The sequence below is a fragment of the Hippopotamus amphibius genome, chromosome 16, assembly GCF_030028045.1.
Source record: "Hippopotamus amphibius kiboko isolate mHipAmp2 chromosome 16, mHipAmp2.hap2, whole genome shotgun sequence".
Classification (NCBI taxonomy): Eukaryota; Metazoa; Chordata; class Mammalia; order Artiodactyla; family Hippopotamidae; genus Hippopotamus; species Hippopotamus amphibius.
In genome coordinates, this window is record NC_080201.1 from 61243644 (window position 1) to 61262250 (window position 18607).

Consider the following 18607-nt stretch of genomic DNA (forward strand, 5'->3'; position numbering starts at 1 on the left):
CTCTGTGAAGGGCCTCACCATTGCTACCTCTCGCCCATCGCTGAACCACAGCTGTCTCTCTGTTACTCTCCAATCCCTGGAGCTCCGGCTTTTTAATTTACTTTATTTATTTATTTATTTATTTATTTATTGGCTGTGTTGGGTCTTCGTTGCTGCATGTGGGCTTTCTCTAGTTGCAGAGAGCAGGGGGCTACTCTTTGTGCGCTGTGCAGGCTTCTCATTGCAGTGGCCTCTCCTGCTGCAAAGCACAGACTCTAGGTGTGCAGGCTCAGTAGTTGTGGCACACGGGCTCAGTCGCTCCATGACATGTGGGATCTTCCCGGACCAGGGCTAGAACCCGTGTCCCCTGCGTTGAGAGGTGGACTCTCAACCACTGGGCCACCAGGGAAGCCCTTTAATTTACTTCTCTATTTTATTCCCCTACTGCTTTCAAGGCTTAATCTCTTTCATTTCACTGTCTTTTTATGTCTCTCAGCCACCCTCTCTATTCCCATTGGTTCTCCCTTGTTCTTTTTTCCATCTCCCTTTATTTATCTCAGTCTCTCTTTTCTCTGCTTCCCACGATCTCCCTGGCCCAGGTATGTACACACACGGTGACTGAATAAGATGCCGGCCTATAGGAAAAGACCATTTTCCATAGAAATGGAGATGGAAGAACACTGGGTATCACACAGCTGGGCCAGGTCACCCCCACTAAGCGGAATCAGACTCTTTCATATAAAACTGAATGTTCATTCAAGAGTAAACTCCTGATGTCTTGCTTGGGAAATACCACAATTTACCACATGGTAACAATATATCATGAGAAATAAAGCCCATTTGTTTGATTACTGTTACTGCATGGAGCTAAATCCAGGACTCTAGGTTAGATCTGTTTCTTTGACTTTAACCTTTGCTTTTTGTTGCTTTTGTTATTGTAATCATACATGAAGGCCTGCCTCCAAGAACACTGCCCCTCTGCCTGAGTGTTGAAATAAAATGCCTCTGTTCAGCCCACCCAGCAATCTGCCCTGCACACCTGTGTGAATGGCTGAAATTAACATATCCCCTCACTGAGGCTGGTTACTCCCTGGAGATCTTTTATAAGACTGATGGCCCTTTAACTTTACTTCCCCACAGCCCCTGCCTCTCAGGTTCTATAAAACAAACTAACATCCAGACCCCGATAAGATGGTTTTTTAGCAGATATTAGTTGGCCATCTTCTCAGTTTGCTGGCTTTCTGAATAAAGTTGTATTCCTTGACTCAACACCTCGTTTCCGATTCATTGGCCTGTCCTGCGGTGAGCAGAATGAGCTTGGACTCGGTCACATTACCATAGAAAGGACATGGAAGCTCGCAGTACAGCGAACTGAGATTTAAATAACGATCTTGCAGAAGCAGGTGTCTGCTGAATGGACAGGCACACGGGTTTCCATCAGGGAAATTCTTTTTATCCCTAGTCCACAAGTCCCTCCCCGGTTCCTCATTGGTTGAGTACTACAGGGTTCACATGCCTTCTGGAATATGGCCTACCAATGAGGTTACAATGTGTACTCTACTACTATTTGATTGGCGGGCTTAGGCCTCCTCTATGACGCCAGGACAGCTACCATGCCTCCCTTTGTTCTGCTACCTTTGGCAGGAAGGAACCTCTGCCAGTTACTTTCTGGTAGGAGCCTTTGGTCACTTCCACAAACTTTTACTACATTCCTTGGAAATGAATCACCAGACATCTGTTATCTCTCACATACACATACTACCTTCCTCTTCCTGATGCACATAGGCGGGTGAGTCAAAAGTTATCTGCACTCTGGCTGTAAAATTCATTTTAATTAACTTTTAGAAAAGACAAATACATCATTTTTTGACATAATCTTGCTTTTCAATACACACTGTCCATCTGTCAACAAGCTTTCGTACTCCCTCATTAAAAAGTGTTTTAGGCTGAGCTGTGAGCCATGAATGCACCACTGTCTTCACGTGCCATTTATACATTACTAATAAGAAGAAAAAATCAAATTGTACACTTAAAAAACAAAAGTGAATCCAGGGACTTCCCTGGGGGCGCAGTGGTGAAGAATTCCCCAGTCAACACAGGGGACTCGGATTCGATCCCTGCTCAAGGAAGATCCCACATGCCATGGAGCAACTAAGCCTGTGCATCACAAGTATTGAGCCCATGTGCCACCAACAACTGAAGTCCACACGTCTGGAGCCCACGCTCTCCAACAGGAGAAGCCACCACAATGAGACGCCCACGCACGGCTATGAACAGTAGCCGCTGCTCACCACAACTAGAGAAAAGTCCATGTGCAGCAACAAAGACCCAACACAGCCAACAAACAAACAAACAAACAAACATTAAAAAAAAACCAAGGAAGTGAATTCGGCTATGAACAGTAGCCGCTGCTCGCCATAACTAGAGAAAAGTCCATGTGCAGCAACGAAGACCCAACACAGCCAATAAATAAATAAATAAACAAACAAATATTAAAAAAAAAAAACAAGGAAGTGAATCCGGCTTCTTCATAGCTAATACTTGTGCAAACTTCCTTGAACTTCTCTATACATTCATACACACTTAGCGACAAAACACTTTCTCCATACTATGCACAAAGTCTTTGGTTAATAATGGCACCAGGTACACCCTCAGTCCACAAAAAACAAATCACTGCATGCTGCTCTTCTTTCGTGCAAATTTCAAGTGGGGCATCCATTGTTGCTCCCACCACAGTTACAAATGAACTGATGTAACACATTCACACCTGCACAGCACAGATGCTGAGGATAGTAGCCTTAAACAGAAAGTGCTGATAAGAAAGTGGGGCCAACAGAAGTTTTAATATAACCACAGAGTGAATAATTTTTGACTTACCCTCCTTGATCTCATTGCACAATATGTTTGCTGAAATCCTAACCATTAGACAAATAGAGAACTCCCCCAAATCCTTTCATGTCTTGATGGATATTTAGGTTCTTTCCACAGCTCTGCTGCTGTAAATAGTGATACTAGGAACACTCAGCTGTATGTATCTTTTCGACTTAGTGTTTTCTTTTTTCCCAGTAATGTATGCAGGAGTGGAGTGGCAGGGTCATTTGGTTGTTCCACTTTTAGGTTTTGAGGACTCTCACCTTGTCAATCATATATATAATAGTTTTTAAAGATACTCTTTTCTCATATGTATATATTTAACTTGCATTTCTGCCTTTACTTCAATGAAATATTTGCAGGATGCATAAATCAAGGGGTTGCTTTCACTGAAGATAATGGACATTTCCACAAATCTCCTTCCTCCTCTCATACACACATCATGTCATAAATTTTAACATGCTGTGATTTGTAATTATTGTGAAGTATGTCACATCTCAAGTGAATCTCAGACATCTAAAGGCTTATTTATTCCTAGTATGAATTATCTGAGGTGTGGTCTACTGAAGAATTGCTCAAAAAATTCACCAAATTTATTACTTTTGCGACAATTCTCACAAATATGACTTCCATAGTAACCCCTGAGGATGGACTATTTCCTAAAAGGGTTTTCATGCTTAGTATACCTGTATACTTTTTTCTTTTTTTTTTTTTCTGCCTATCACTTTTTTTAATTGAGACATAATTGACATATTATATTAGTTTCAGGTATACAACATAATGAGTCAATATTACCTGTATACTTTCTGACCTGTAAGAATTCGCTCATTATACCAAAAGTGTGGATATTTGGTGAAACACTTTACAACATTCACTACACCTGAATGATTGATTTCCAACATAAATCCTCTGTGTGCCACAGTTTTGACCTTGAGGTACAAGCCTTAGTACATATGTTGTTGCTATGTTTGGTTTCTCTCAAAGATGTACATTCTGAGGTCGAGTGCACATTGAGGCCTGGATGAGATGCTCCTCTGGATACATGTTTTCAAATATTGTGGGTGCATTTGTAACAGCAGCATCTCTGGGTCTGATATTGTAATTTATAAGAAAGATGGATTTGGTCATTAAGAGGAATACTGCATTATTTGCACTCACACCTTATATGACAAAACTGTTTTCTTGGCCATGCCTTGATACAAGGGGGCTGAGAAATTAGGGGAACACATGGCTATGCTTGACAAGGTCTTTTATTGGAATGATCTCCACTTTACATAATGAAGAGTAAAATATTATGTACAGCATTTTTTGCTTTAGAAAATACACTAGAAAATCACATGAAAGGTATCTTACTCAAAAAAATACTTGAGAATGAATATTGTAATGTGGATACTTGTAGTATACGTTTCTTATAATTTTGACTTTTAAGACTCAATAATATTTTATTGTGAATAAAAAACTGAAAATGATAATGAAAGAATTATGGCATATCTTTCCAAACCAAACTTGAAAACAACATTGTATGTGCTTACCCTCAACTGAATATATTCTGTACTGTCCAGGAAATCCTTTTTTGTTGTTGTTACTGAAGGATAGTTGATTTACAATATTGCATCATTTTCAGGTGTACCGAAAAATAGTTTAGAGACATACATATCATTTTCCATTTTAAGTTATTACTATGCTATTACAGTAAATCCTTCTTTCGTATCTATTTTATGTATAGTGGCAAGAAAATCCTATTTCAGTTTCCAGTGCTTCATGGAAAATATTTAATGTCGCTTCCCTGAGTAATGATATAACACTTATACTATTATAAATGTAGGGTCCAATAGTAAAATATATTTGGAGGGTACATTAGAATATTTCTGAACTACAAGCCTTTGGTATATCTTTCACTTTCAGGTAGGATGGCATAAACTGAAAACTTCTCAAAATGGATACTTCTGGGGGAATTTCCTATTGGTCCAGTGCTTAAGACTCGGCACTTTCAGGCTTCCATGGTGGCACAGTGGTTAAGATTCCACCTGCCAATGCAGGGGACACTGGTTCGAGCCCTGGTCCAGGAAAATCCCGGATGCCACAGAGCAACTAAGCATGTGCGCCACAACTACTGAGCCCGTGTGCTACAACTATTGAAGCCTGCATGCCTGGAGCCCATGCTCCACAATAAGAGAAGCCACAGCACTGAGAAGCCCACACACTGCAACGAACAATAGCTTCTACCTGCCACAACTAGAGAAAGCCCACACTCAGCAACAAAGACCCAAAACAGCCACAAAAGAAAAAGAAAAAAAAAAAAAGGACTCGGCACTTTCACTGCTATGGGCCTGGGGTTTGAACCCTGGTCAGAGAACTAAGATCCCTCAAGGCACAAAACAGGGCAAAAACAAACAAACAAAAAAATAGGGGATTTATTTCTTACCATGATACCAGAATATGTTAAAATTGAAGAATTATTTCACAGTGTTTAGAATCACAACAACAAGGAAATAAATCTGTGAGGTAGAAAACACTACAGGCTTAATAATTTTGCCTGACACATGGACACTGGGCAGAGTGACCAGATGCTACCTGGAATATTGCACTATGAAGAATAAGAACAAAGTCCATAATCTGACCCCAACACCTTTTCCCTTTACCTTTCTCTGTTCTTAAGGTAGAATATGAAACTTGAAAATTCACATTTCTTATTAAAATCATGGTGAACATTGAACACAAATGGCTAATATGTTTGAAAAAGATGTCTCAGATTAATATTTCTATGAAGAAGGGACAAAATAAAACATGGAAAATAATCTTACATCACAGCTATCAATCTCAGTCATCCAACAGCCAGGTTGCTAGGAAGACAGTGAAGACTACGTGCCCATAGGACCCATCACAGCCAACACGGCACCCTCCAGACTTCCTGTTAGGTGAGACTCATAAACCTCCTACTTGCAGTTACCGTTTTGCAGGCGGGCTATCACAAATAGAAACTATCCAACCTGAGACATAGGATTGTTATTTAGTGATGGGGGTAGAATGCAGGAGCTCAGAAAGAATCTTGAATTTAAAATGCTGTGGCTTAAAAAAACTTCATGGAGGCATCCCTGATGAGTTAGATTTGTTAGCACATTGTGGAAAATTCACAATGTGTGAACAAATTATGGCGTGAGACTGTATGATAAATTATCAGAACATTAGGCTGTAAAGTACGGGACAATTAAATTTTGGTCCACAAATATGAGGGTGAGTCAAAAATAATCCACACTTTGGCTGTAGAAGTTATGGAAATTTTAATATAACCAGAGTGCAGATAATTTTTGATGCACCCTTATATAATTACACGATTTTGACCACCTGACCTACTCATCTGTAATCCTATTCATTACACCAACTGTCTCTGCACTGATAAAGTACGCTCACTCATTCTGTCAGTGGGGACTGATTCCAATCACTGACTATGTAGCAAGAAATAATACCGTGCCTTCAGGAGCTATCCTATAAGGGAACGTCAGCAATTACGAAATAAGACATGACTGTGGTAAGATGAAGACGTATATGTATTAATACACTGATAGAGTGAGATGGTGCCCTAATTTAAACAATGTGTTCAGGAGATGCCCAAATGATGAGAGAATATCTGAGCAAAAGCATTGATTAATTAAGAGCATGTCATGAAATCCACATGGAGACCATGAGGCAAAGGATGACTGGTGTTTGGAATTCAGGAAATGAAAGAAAACAAATTGTGACCTGGAGTACCCAAAGGAGCACAGGGCTTTGAATCCATTTACAATATTCAATGGAAAAATAAGAGAATAAATTTATTTATTTAAGGCACTTAGTTTGTGATAATTTGTTACAGCAGAAATAGGAAATTTAATGTTTTCTAGAAACATTTCTAGAAAAAGAACAATTTACAAGATGTCAAGACACAAGTAGAATGTGCAAAAATTAGTCGCAATACTATACATGAGAAATTTACAAATGGAAACTGAAATTTAAAATGTAATATCATATTGGTGATCCATCAGGAAAGTAAAAGAATAATGTGTAAATCTAACAAAACAAGGGGTTGAGGAACAGGAAGAGTCTCTACTGCACCTTTGTGACGTTCATTAGCAACTTGTAGTTGTTTGAGGGAATTGGTAACTGGGAACAATGTTTTGCAGAAACATTCTCATGTCACAAGTGTGCACTCCCCTTGCCTTACAGTTGAAGTGGTGTTGCAGTTCTAGGAGATGATACGTAAGGCTCACAAACACATCGCAGAGCCTGCCTGTCACCTTCTCCCCCAAACAGTGGTACAAAACAATAAGCCCTTGGTCCGGGCAGCAGGAAGGAATCAGAGGAGTATTTTGCAGTTTGAGACTAAGAGGCAGAGTGTGTATGAGAAGTGGCGGAAGTGCTCCCACCTCAAGCAGGATTACTACTAGACAACAGTACAGTGGCAGAGATGCAAATGTAGGAGGAATCATTTCATAACAATCAAGTATGGATTATGTGAAGACTGGTGAGATGTCACCCCAGGAAAGGTTTCTCCATTCATAACATTGGTGAGGGGATCTCCAGAATGAATTCCTTGGTGAATAAATTCCTTGTCTAAAGGCCTGGTCACAATAATTACATCTGTCTGCTTTCTTTACACAAGAAGTATTCTAATAAACTCTAAGATGTGGACACCTGCTAAAAGCCTTGTCACTTCACTACACTGTTAAACTCTCTCAAGATCATGGATTACCTGATGGTAAGTGAGACTTGAAAGCACACTGAAGACTTTGCCACACTCATTACATTCAAAAGGTTTCTCTCCAGTATGCATTCTTTGGCAGGTTACGAGGATGAATTTTGACTAAGCACATGGAGACAGTCATTATACTTGTAAGGTTTCTTTCCATTATGGATTATCTGGTGATAAGTGAGGCTGCACACACAAACACTTCACAATACTCACGATACCTGTAGCTTCTCCCCACTACGAATTCTCCTAAGAATTGTCAAGTGTGGATTTTCAAGTATGAATTTTTTTTCAAGTTTCGATTTGGAAGATCTTCCCACATACAGCACATTTATATGGTTTTTCTGAAGTATGGATTTTCTGATGTGTACAGAGGGTTGAGACCTGAGGAAAGGCTTTTCCACACTCAATATGTTGGAAAGGTTTCTTACGAATTTTGATTGAAGAGCTTGCCACACTCAATACATTTGCAAGGTTTCTACCCATTATGTAATTTGTGATGATTTCGAAGACATTGTTTGTAACGGAAGGCCATGCCACACTCATCACATGTGTAAGGATTCTCCCCAGTATGTATTCTTCGATGACATACAAGGTTTGAATTTTTACTAAAGACTTTGCCACACTCACTACATTTGTATGGTTTCTCTCCAGTATGAATTATCTGATGAGCTGCAAGGTTTCCTTTTCGACTAAACAGCTTGCCACACTGATTACATTTGTAAGGTTTCTCACCATTATGAACTCTCTGATGACGTGCAAGGTTTGAATTTTGACTAAAGGCTTTGCCACACTCATTACATTTGTAAGGTTTTTCTCCTGTATGAACTTGTTGATGCCTTGTAAGGGTTGGCTTCTCACGAAAGAACTTGCCGCACTCATTACATTTGTAAGGTTTCACTGCAGTATGAATTTGTAGATGTCTTGCAAAGGTTCTCTTGTCCCGGAAGAACTTGCCACACTCATTACAACTGTGAGGTTTCTCTCCAGTATGAGTTAGCAGATGACTTGTAAGGTGTGCTTTTTGACGAAAGACATCGCCACATTCACCACATTTGTAAGGTTTCTCTCCAGTATGAATTCTCTGATGAACGGCAAGTAATGTATTTTGATTAAAGACTTTGCCACATATACCACAGGCATATGATTTTGCATTTCTATGCATTATCAAATGTCTCCTGAGTCCTGAGGTAGAATAAAGGGTGTTCCCACACACATGACATTTGTAAGGCATCTCTCCAGTATGAATTTTCTGATGACTTCTAAGATGTGAATTTTGCCTAAACGTCTTGCCACACTCATTACACTTATAAGGTTTCTCTCCAGTATGAACCCTCCGATGACTCACAAGGTGTGAATTTTGACGAAAGACCTTGCCACACTCATCACATTTACGCAATTTCTCTCTTCTATGCATTATCTGATGTCTACTGAGGTTTGAGCCCTTAGGAATGGTTTTGCCAGACTCATTACATTTGTAAGGTCTCTCCCGGTGTGCTTTCTGGTCTTGTGTCAGTATTGAAGGGTGTAGAACATCACTCCCACATATATTAGAAATTTTGCCTTGGCCAGTAGGAGACATTTCTTGAGGTGGTGAAAATGAGGCACTACTGCTGATGCTCTTCTCAGCTGGATGAAATTCATCAATTTTCTGTTTACTTTTACACATATGCAGTGCATCTGAAAAGCTTGATGCAGCCCTGTTTGCAATCGGCTTCTTTCCTGAATCCCTTCCACCAGAAAGAACTCTTCTATAAGTGACAAATTTGTTACGGGATGGAGGGATATTTTTGTAATTTCTTTCATCATCTCTGCCCTGACACCCAAGGTCATACATATTTTCCTGTATTTCCCGTAGGAAAAAATGCTTGATTCCACGGCTTTCATGGTTTCCCAGCATGACTGGCTGCAAGAGTCCTCCTCTATCAATGTTTGATTTCAGTTGTAATTTCTTGATCACGTGTATATGAGAGATATCTACAAGATATAAAGAACCATAGATATACTATTCATTACACTGCATGAATAAATGTTTCATGGTGAATATATAACACCAAAAGCAATATTTTTACCAAACACAATTATGAAACTTCTCAACCATGATGTTAAAAAATTTTAGGAACACTGGGACTTCCCTGCTGGCACAGTGGTTGGAAATCTGCCTGCCAAAGAGGAGGACACGGGTTCAATCCCTGGTCTGGGAGGATCCCACATGCCCTGAAGCCCACGTGCCTAGAGCCTGTGCTCTACAACAAGAGAAGCCACGGCAATGAGAAGCCCATGCACCGCAACGAAGAGTAGTCCCTGCTCACCACAACTACAGAAAGCCTGAGTGCAGCAACAAAAAGCCAACGCAGCCAATAAATAAAAGTAAATTAATTAATTAATAAAAAGAATTTTAGGAACACTAAGAATAGGATTCTTTACTAAAGAAACAGTGATTACACGTAAATCAACTTAAGTTTAGGGTAGCCTAATTTCAAACACACTATGAGAAAGTGTTCAAATTGGAAGAACTTATATTAACTCTCAAAAAAGAAAAGTTTTCCCACCATAACCACAAAGCATAAATACATTAAGACTAAACATACAGGGCTTCCCTAGTGGTGCAGTGGTTAAGAATCCGCCTGCCAATGCAGGGGACACGGGTTCAATCCCTGGTCCGGGAAGATCCCACATGCCTCACAGCAACTAAGCCCATGTGCCACAACTACTGAGCCCGCACTCTACAGCCCTTGAGCCACAACCACTGAGCCTGCATGCCACAACTACTGAAACCCATGTGCCTAGAGCCTGTGCTCTGCAACAGGAGAAGCCACCATAGTAAGAAGCCCATGTAGGACAACAAACAACAGCCCCCGCTCTCTGCAATTACAGAAAGCCTGAGCACAGCAGCAAGGACCCAATGCAACCAATAAAATACACTAATTAACTGATTAAAAAGACTAAATATTCAAAAACCAGGAGTTTAGAAAGGAAACCTCAAAGGACATGCAAGAAGTGAGCTGTGTAACTAAGGCTGTTATTCAGCAATCCCTCCTTCAAATGGTTTCTGAGTCATCACAGCTGCACATATTAATTTAAGTCGTATCCTGAGAGAGTTCGTCAATGGAGGAAAGGGGATCATTTTTTCAGTGTGAGTAATGAGAAAGGTGGAGTGATGGGTGGAAGAGTACTGGGGAAACTGGGGAGATCAGAAGAACAACTTAAATATGTGAACAAATGACATTTCTTTTTCTTTTTTTATACTTTGAGCCCATTCCTTTCTTTCTTTTTTAATTATTTATTTATTTACTTTTGTTTATTGACAGCATTCAGTCTTCATTGCTGCACGGGGGTTTTCCATAGTTGTGGAGAGTGGGGGCTACTTTTTATTGTGGTGCGCGGGCTTCTTATTGCAGTGGCTTCTCCTGTTGAGGAACACAGGCTCTAGATGCGCGGGCTTCAGTAGTTACAGAGCATGGACTCATTAGTTGTGGCTGCCGGGTTCTACAGCACAGGCTCAGTAGTTGTGGCACACGGGTTCAGTTGCTCCGTGGCATGTGGGATCTTCCTAGACCAGGATCTAACCCGTGTCCTTTGCATTGGCAGGCAGATTCTTAACCATTGTGCGACCAGGGAAGCCCGCAAATGACATTTCTATCTGCTTCAAGGGACCATGTAAAGCAAGATCAGGCCTGATAAGGAGCCTAAGTGGTACACAAGGAATAATTAAACATGGGGTATCATTGCTTGTGATTCCATATATGTGTGAATAAAAGTGTACAAGGCAACTAAAATTACTGAGGTTAAAAGAACAACTGGCTTAACAAGTAACACAACAGTGTTTCATTTTCAACTGTGGAAATTCTACTATGAGTATGAGGCCAAAACGGAAGAGATTTAAAAACAGATATATTTTACATATAAAGCAGCTGTACATCTATTATATTATTTACTATGTAGGGCAACAAATTCAATATTCGATAAGTCCCATTTCCATGTACATTTCCACAAAGAACAGATATATTTCATGACATGGGCAAGAATGTCCTTAGCTGAAAGCTGAAGGAAAAACTACAATACAGCCACCAAAAGGAAATGTACCTTTCCTGGTGGCACAGTGGTTAAGAATCCGCCTGCCAATGCAGGAGTCATGGGTTCAATTCATGGTCCAGGAAGATCCCACGTGCCACACAGCAACTAAGCCGATGAGCCAAAACTACTAAACCCACGTGCTGCAACTACTGAAGCCCGTGCAGCCAGAGTCCGTGCTCCACAACAAGAGAAGCCATCGCAATGAGAAGACTGTGCACCGCAATGAAGAGTAGCCCCTACTCACCACAACAAGAGAAAGCCCATGCATAGCAACGAAGACCCAACACAGCTAAATAAATAAATAAATAAATAAATAAATAAATAAAAAAAATAATTTTTTTTAAAAAAGGAAATGGATGTTTCTTCCATATACAAACATACAGATGGGAAGAAACTGAAAAGTATAAAAGTTCCACAAAACATTGCAAAAAAGAACAAAACTATCGTATAATGGAGCAATAAGGCTTTGGGGGATATATCAAGCAAAATGGCAAAAATCTGGGAGATGTACAGTATGTAATATCCTTTACCCATAAAGAATAAAAATACCATGGTATTTTTTTTTAACCATGGTATTTTTAACAACACAGATGGACCATGAGGCTATATGCTCAGTAAACTAATTCAGAGAAAAAATAATACAGAATGATCCTACTTACGTATAAAATAAAATGAATTTAAAAATAAATAATAAAAAAAACCAAGAGGCAAGGTAACAACAACATAGAGTAGAATACTTGTTACTAAATTCAGGGGGTTAGTAGAACAGGGAGAAATTAGTACAAGGAATAAATTTACAGTTTTAAGTTGAAAGAGTTCTACAAATCTAATGTACATCATAGTAATGACAGATCAATACTATATAACATGTTTAAAAGTTAATAAGACATTAGACCTCAAATGTCCTCACCACACACACAAAAAAGGATCATTATATCACAGATGAATATATTAAGTAACCTATCAAGGTAATTACTTTGCCATGTAACTATCAAAATATACTATAGACCTTAAACTTACCCATGATCTACATTAACTAAATTTTAATAAATCAGAGAAAGAGACAATACTAATAAGTAGAAAAAAAAAGTCCTGGTTTACCAACTGAACATAAATAAATTAGAAAAAACAAGCAAAAACAAAAACACCCAACCCAAATAAAACATCTTACAAGTACAAAATACCAGGACTTCCCTGGTGGCCCAATGGGTAAGACTCCGTGTTCCCAGTGCAGGGGGCCCAGCTTTGATCCCCGGTCAGAGAACTAGATCCCACATTCACAACGCAATTAAGAGTTGACATGCTGCAACTAGAGTCTGCATGCCTCAACTAAAAGCCCAAATGCACAATGAAGATCCCAAGTGCTGTAGCTAAGACCTGGCACTGCCAAAATACATAAATAAATAAGTAAATATTTTTTAAAAATAAAATAAAATGGCTACATGTGTCAATTAGCTGTAGTATTGAATTTCACTGAACAGGGGACTTTCCAGGTGGCACAGTGGTTAAACATCTGCCTGCCAATGCAGGGGACATGGGTTCAACCCCTAGTCTGGGAAGATCCCACATGCCGTGGACCGACTAAGCCTGTGTGACACAACTCCTGAGCCTGTGCTCTGGAGCCCACAAGCCACAACTATTGACCCTACATAACGCAACTATTGAAGCCTGTGCACCTAGAGCCTAAGCTCTGCAATAAGAGAAGCCACCGCAATGAGAAGCCCACACACCACAACAAAGAGTAGCCCCCGCTCACCAGAACTAGAGAAAACCTGTGTGCAGCAACGCAGACCCAACACAGCCAATAAACAAATAAATACATAAATAAATAAATTAATTTAAAATAGAAAAGGAAAAAAAGATGTGGAGAAAACCAGTAATCCAAATACACAACAATTTAGTTGGACCAATAACATATATGATATACAAAACTAATGAAAGATCTAAACCAAAGATCGAAGTGTATAAAACTGCTCAAAGTAAACATAGAAGAAAGCTTTCTCTCTCTTTTTTGTTTTTTTAAATTAATTAATTTATTTAACTGGCTGTGTTGGGTCTTTTTTGCTGTGTGCGGGCTTTCTTTTTAGTTCCGGTGAGTGGGGGCTACTCTTCGTTGCGGTGCGCGGGTTCCTTATTGTGGTCGCCTCTCTTGCTGCAGAGTAGAGGCTCTAGGCGCATGGGCTTCAGTAGCTACAGCACATGGGCTCAATAGCTGTGGTTCACAGGCTCTAAAGCACAGGCTCAACAGTTGTGGCGCACAGGGCTTAGTTGCTCCACGGCATGTTGGATCTTCCTGGAGCAGGGATTGAACCTGCATTGGCAGGTGGATTCTCAACCACTGCGCCACCTAGGAAGCCCCAAGAAAGCTTTCTGACATGGTATTCACCAATGATTTATCAAATATAACACAAAAATCACAGGTGACAATGTAAAAGCAGAAATTCGAACTACCACAAAGTTATAAACTACTGTGCATTAGAGCACACTTAGTAGAGTGAAAAGTAATCTGCAGTATGGGAGAAAATACTTGCCAATGATCTATGTTGTAGCAGAATATCAAGAATAGATAAAGAACTCTAAAAATAAAAACCACCAACTGTACCATGAGGGGGCTAGCTCTTCCCCAATCAATCAACCCACAAGTGGAAAACAGGGAAAACAAACAACAACACTAGGGTAACATCAAATACACAGACCTGATGATTAAAGAAATAAAATCAAGATCATTTACTATGCATAGAAACATACAAAATGAAAGTAACAGTGCCATAAGCAAAACAAATGATGGTTCAACACTGAAGGAAGGTATCAATGCACTTCATAAGCTGTCTCACCTTTTTTTTTTTTGGGCCACGTCTTGGCTTGTGGTATCTTAGTTCCCTGACCTGACCAGGGATTAAATCCTCACCTTTGGCCGTGAAAGTCCTAAACACTGGACCACTAGGGAATTCCAAAGTTCTCTCATTAAGGTGCTGCAAAAGCAAGTGTGGATGTAGAATGAACAACAGCACACACGGGCAACAAAACATATGGCATCAACAACAGTTCAGTCAATAGCCTCACTTGAGGATGTGAACTTGGACAACGTTATCTCTAGGAGAAACGCCTATGCCATTTCTTGAGGATCAAAGAGGGTGATCAGTAGTACATGTAAACGACAGTGTTACAGGGCTGTTGAGACATAGTTTGGTAACATTCCTCAAAACCAGAAAAGGAACTGGAAAGACATCAATCAGGGTCTTTATTTTATATCCTAGAACATGCTGCCCCCCTACGAACTAGCTTATCCTGGTGATTTTCTATGTAGCATGAAATATTGCAACAATGAGGGAAAGTATTTGCCATCAAGAATTTAATGTTACACAGTAAATCCATTCCAACAGAAGTTGTCCATTAACTGCAGATACAAGATCACAGCAAAGAAACAGGACAACATTTCAGACCCTGGGAGTATGTATTTCAAAGCAAGTTTCACAGGCAAAATCATGCAGACATAGGAGAATATGAAATCAGAAAGAATATATATTTCTCTACTAGGTAGAGCACTAATAGAGAAAAAAAAATACAAGATATGGGGATCAAATATTATGAGTCCTTGACATGGACTCATGAGCTCGACCCACACAGTCCAAGCTAGAGTCAGAAAGAGTCATAGGTTCTCCCCAAGAGGGACTAGGGATTAAAAAGATGATCTCTCTGTCCACGTCTTTACAGTTTTCCTAAGTAACAGATACAGAAGATCTAACACACCTCCACATTACACACTGCTGTGATGTGTGTGGCAAAGTCACAGCAGAAAAAAATGGCTCGGGGATATGTGTATAAAAACAGATGATTGAACTTGGTGTACCCCCCAAAAAATAATAAATAAATAAATAAATAAATAAATAAATAAATAAATAAATAAATAAATTTAAACCAAAAAAAAAATGGCTGAGGGATCTAAACAAGCAGACAGGGCTTGAGACAGCTACATGCAGGTTGTGAGGAGCCAGAACTGAGCACTGAAGGGAAGCAAGTCCAAAAGGAGAGCTGAGGGAGAAGCAGACCCCTTCAAAACAACCCTCTTCATGCTCCTCAAAATCAAGGAATAGGACTCTGGCCGAAGAGGACACAGGATGAGGGCCCTGTTGGGTCTCCCAGGCACTGGTACCATCCTTTAGCTCAACCGCCTGGAACTGCTTCCAGAAATGAGTGGCTGACAAACAAAAACTCTTCCAGGAGGACAATGACCTCCCGGCGCACTTGAAGGGCAGTATAACCGAAAACATCCTGTGCTGAGTGACTATGGCTCTGTGTCTGGGAGGCACTGTCTACAGCCTGTACTGCCTTGGCTGGGCCTCCTTCCCTCACAAGAGGTGAAACCAAGAAGTCTGCAGGACCTCAACAAGCATCAATAAATATGCTGGCTTCTTGGGAACACCCACACACACACAAAAATCAAGGAATAACAGGATCATAGGAGCCAAATAGCCATGTGATGTAGAGCACGATAAAGACTTTGCTTTTGTCCTGGAGGAGCTCCTGCACCAATGGAGGGTGAAATGATACATTTTACACCTTGAGAGACAGAGTAATAATTCAGGGAGAAGAAAAATTTCCTCTCAGACTTGACAACAAATAAACTTGTATGTTCCCGAACAACTCTCCATCTTGGTAGACGTTCCCAAAGACTACTAAGGCTGCATTTTCCTCTCTGCCCTTCTGCGATGTGACCTTTGCTCAAATTTTGATGCGTTCCCACCCATTTGGGTTTTTGCTATTTGCATGTCACTCTTCACACTCCAGAGTGCATGCTTCCTCTTGCTCGAATATGCAAAGAACATTCACATCAAAACCAGAAATTCCTGCCTATGAAAAAAAAAAGGCAACTGCTGTGGCTTTTCCAGAATTCCAGCTCTGTTCACATGAGAGTGAGGACCTTACAGGTGGGTCTGGAAAAATGTTTCACAAACTCAGCCACTGCTTGCCTCTTCTCAATGCAGAGGGAACAATGTAATGTTCAGATATCCAGCTCTCCTCCAAGAAGTACAGAATAAAAAGCACAGGGGTAGAACACAGGGAACGAAATATTTTAAAAGTTTCCGGTTGGGCGTTAGACATACTCAAACACTGGAAAATCTCCTGGTGCATCGTGAAGTGGCCAGATCATATGAAGACAGGGCATGTTTAAACTCCTAATGCTATATCATGAAGCTTTTCTTGCCCGGTCAAAATGGCTTTGAACTCAGTTAGGCAAGGCAGGAGATTCCAAAATGCAAATAAGGGTAAATGCAAAGATACCCTCCCAACTGTTGGAAGGAAGTTATCCTCACCCACAGAGATCAGGTTCCTGTAGGTCTCCAACATCACGTCCCTGTACAAGGCCCTCTGAGTAGGGTTCAGGCATTCCCACTCTTCTGGAGAGAATTCGATGACCACATCCTTGAAGGTCAACCGTGCCTTAAATAAGAAAACATTTCACCAAGGGCCAGGAACAGAGTTCTTATGTGCATATTAAATGAGCACAGGTGAAAAGGCCAATTAGGTTGAAGTCTGTATTCTGACACAACCATGTAAAGCTATTTGGAGCTATCTGTGTGTCTGATTTTAATTTCCTATGCTTTGTCATAGAGATTACAATATTCTCCAAAGAGAGGTAGATTTCTCACTTTTGTGGGCGATACATGAAATACAAACAAAGAAAAATTCAACACTGGGCTGTCTCTGTGGAAGGGTTAGATACCACGTGCTACACACTGAGGGGTCATCACCCTCCTGGATGAGGAGGAGTGTGCGTGCTGCCCTCAGAGATGACAAAGGCCACAGTGGGTCTGAGGAATGCCCAAAACCTCCAACCGTGATGATGACAGGAGCAGCGGAGACGAACACTCTCTGAACACTTCCCGTGTGCTCCGCATGACTCTAAATGTGTTACTTGTACAAAGTTGTTATCTGCATCACAGCTCATTAGAAAAAGATCTGTTCTGATCTTGCAGAGGAGAAAACTGTGTCAGACACTCTGAGAAACTCAATTCAGGTCAAGAACCTAAGGAATTGAGAAAATGGCTCTTTTTCTCCTCTGCCTGCCAGATGCAGAGGAGATTTTTCTCTGATACTCATTGTGAGGACCTGGTTGAGCTCCTGGAGGTAAAACTCACAAAAATGTGGAGCGGACTCACTACGACTGGGTCCCCAGGAGTTTTTAACCCTTAGACTTGTCCACTTGGAGACTCCTTCAATTCAGTTGTGGTTCAGGTTTCCCTGCTTCAACAGTGGTTCTAGACTGGGGCAGGGAGGGTGAGGGGACTCGAGGGGGGGGAGTCAAGGAAGAGAGGGAATACGGGGATATGTGTATAAAAACAGATGATTGAACCTGATGTACCCCCCCAAAAAAAAAAAAAAAAACAAAAAAAAAACACAGTGGTTCTTGCCAAGGGTTCTGCTCTAGAGTCTCTGCTCCGTCCACCTTCTAGACAGCAGTATTAACCAGTATCAGCAGTATTTCGTCTTGTGGAACTGAAAACCACAGCCACAGAAAGACAGGAAAATGAAAAAGCAGAGGAATTTGTACCAGATGAAGGGACAAGATAAAAACACAACTAAATGAAGAGGAGACAGGCACCCTTACAGAAAAAGAATTCAGAATAATGATGGTGAAGATGATCCAGGACTTTGGAAAAAGACTGGATGCAAAGATCGAAAAGTTTACCAAAGACCTAGAAGAATTAAAGAGCAAACAAGCAGAGATATGCAACATAATAACTGAAATGAAAAATACACTAGAAGGAACCAACAGCAGATTAATTGAGGCAGAAGGGCAAATAAGTGACCTGGAAGACAGAATGGTGATCATCACTGATGCGGAAAACAGTAAGGAAAAAAGAATGAAAAGAACTGAAGACAGCCTACGAGACCTCTGGGACAATGTTAAACGCACCAACATTTGCATTATAGGGGTCCCAGAAGGAGAAG

The 18607-nt window shown here is 40.5% G+C and overlaps 1 pseudogene; it reads right to left on the minus strand.

Moving 5' to 3' along the window:
• Positions 1-6664: 6664 nt before the first annotated feature.
• LOC130838158 (zinc finger protein 160-like) overlaps positions 6665-18607 on the minus strand; it is a 47391-nt pseudogene continuing 35448 nt past the window's right edge.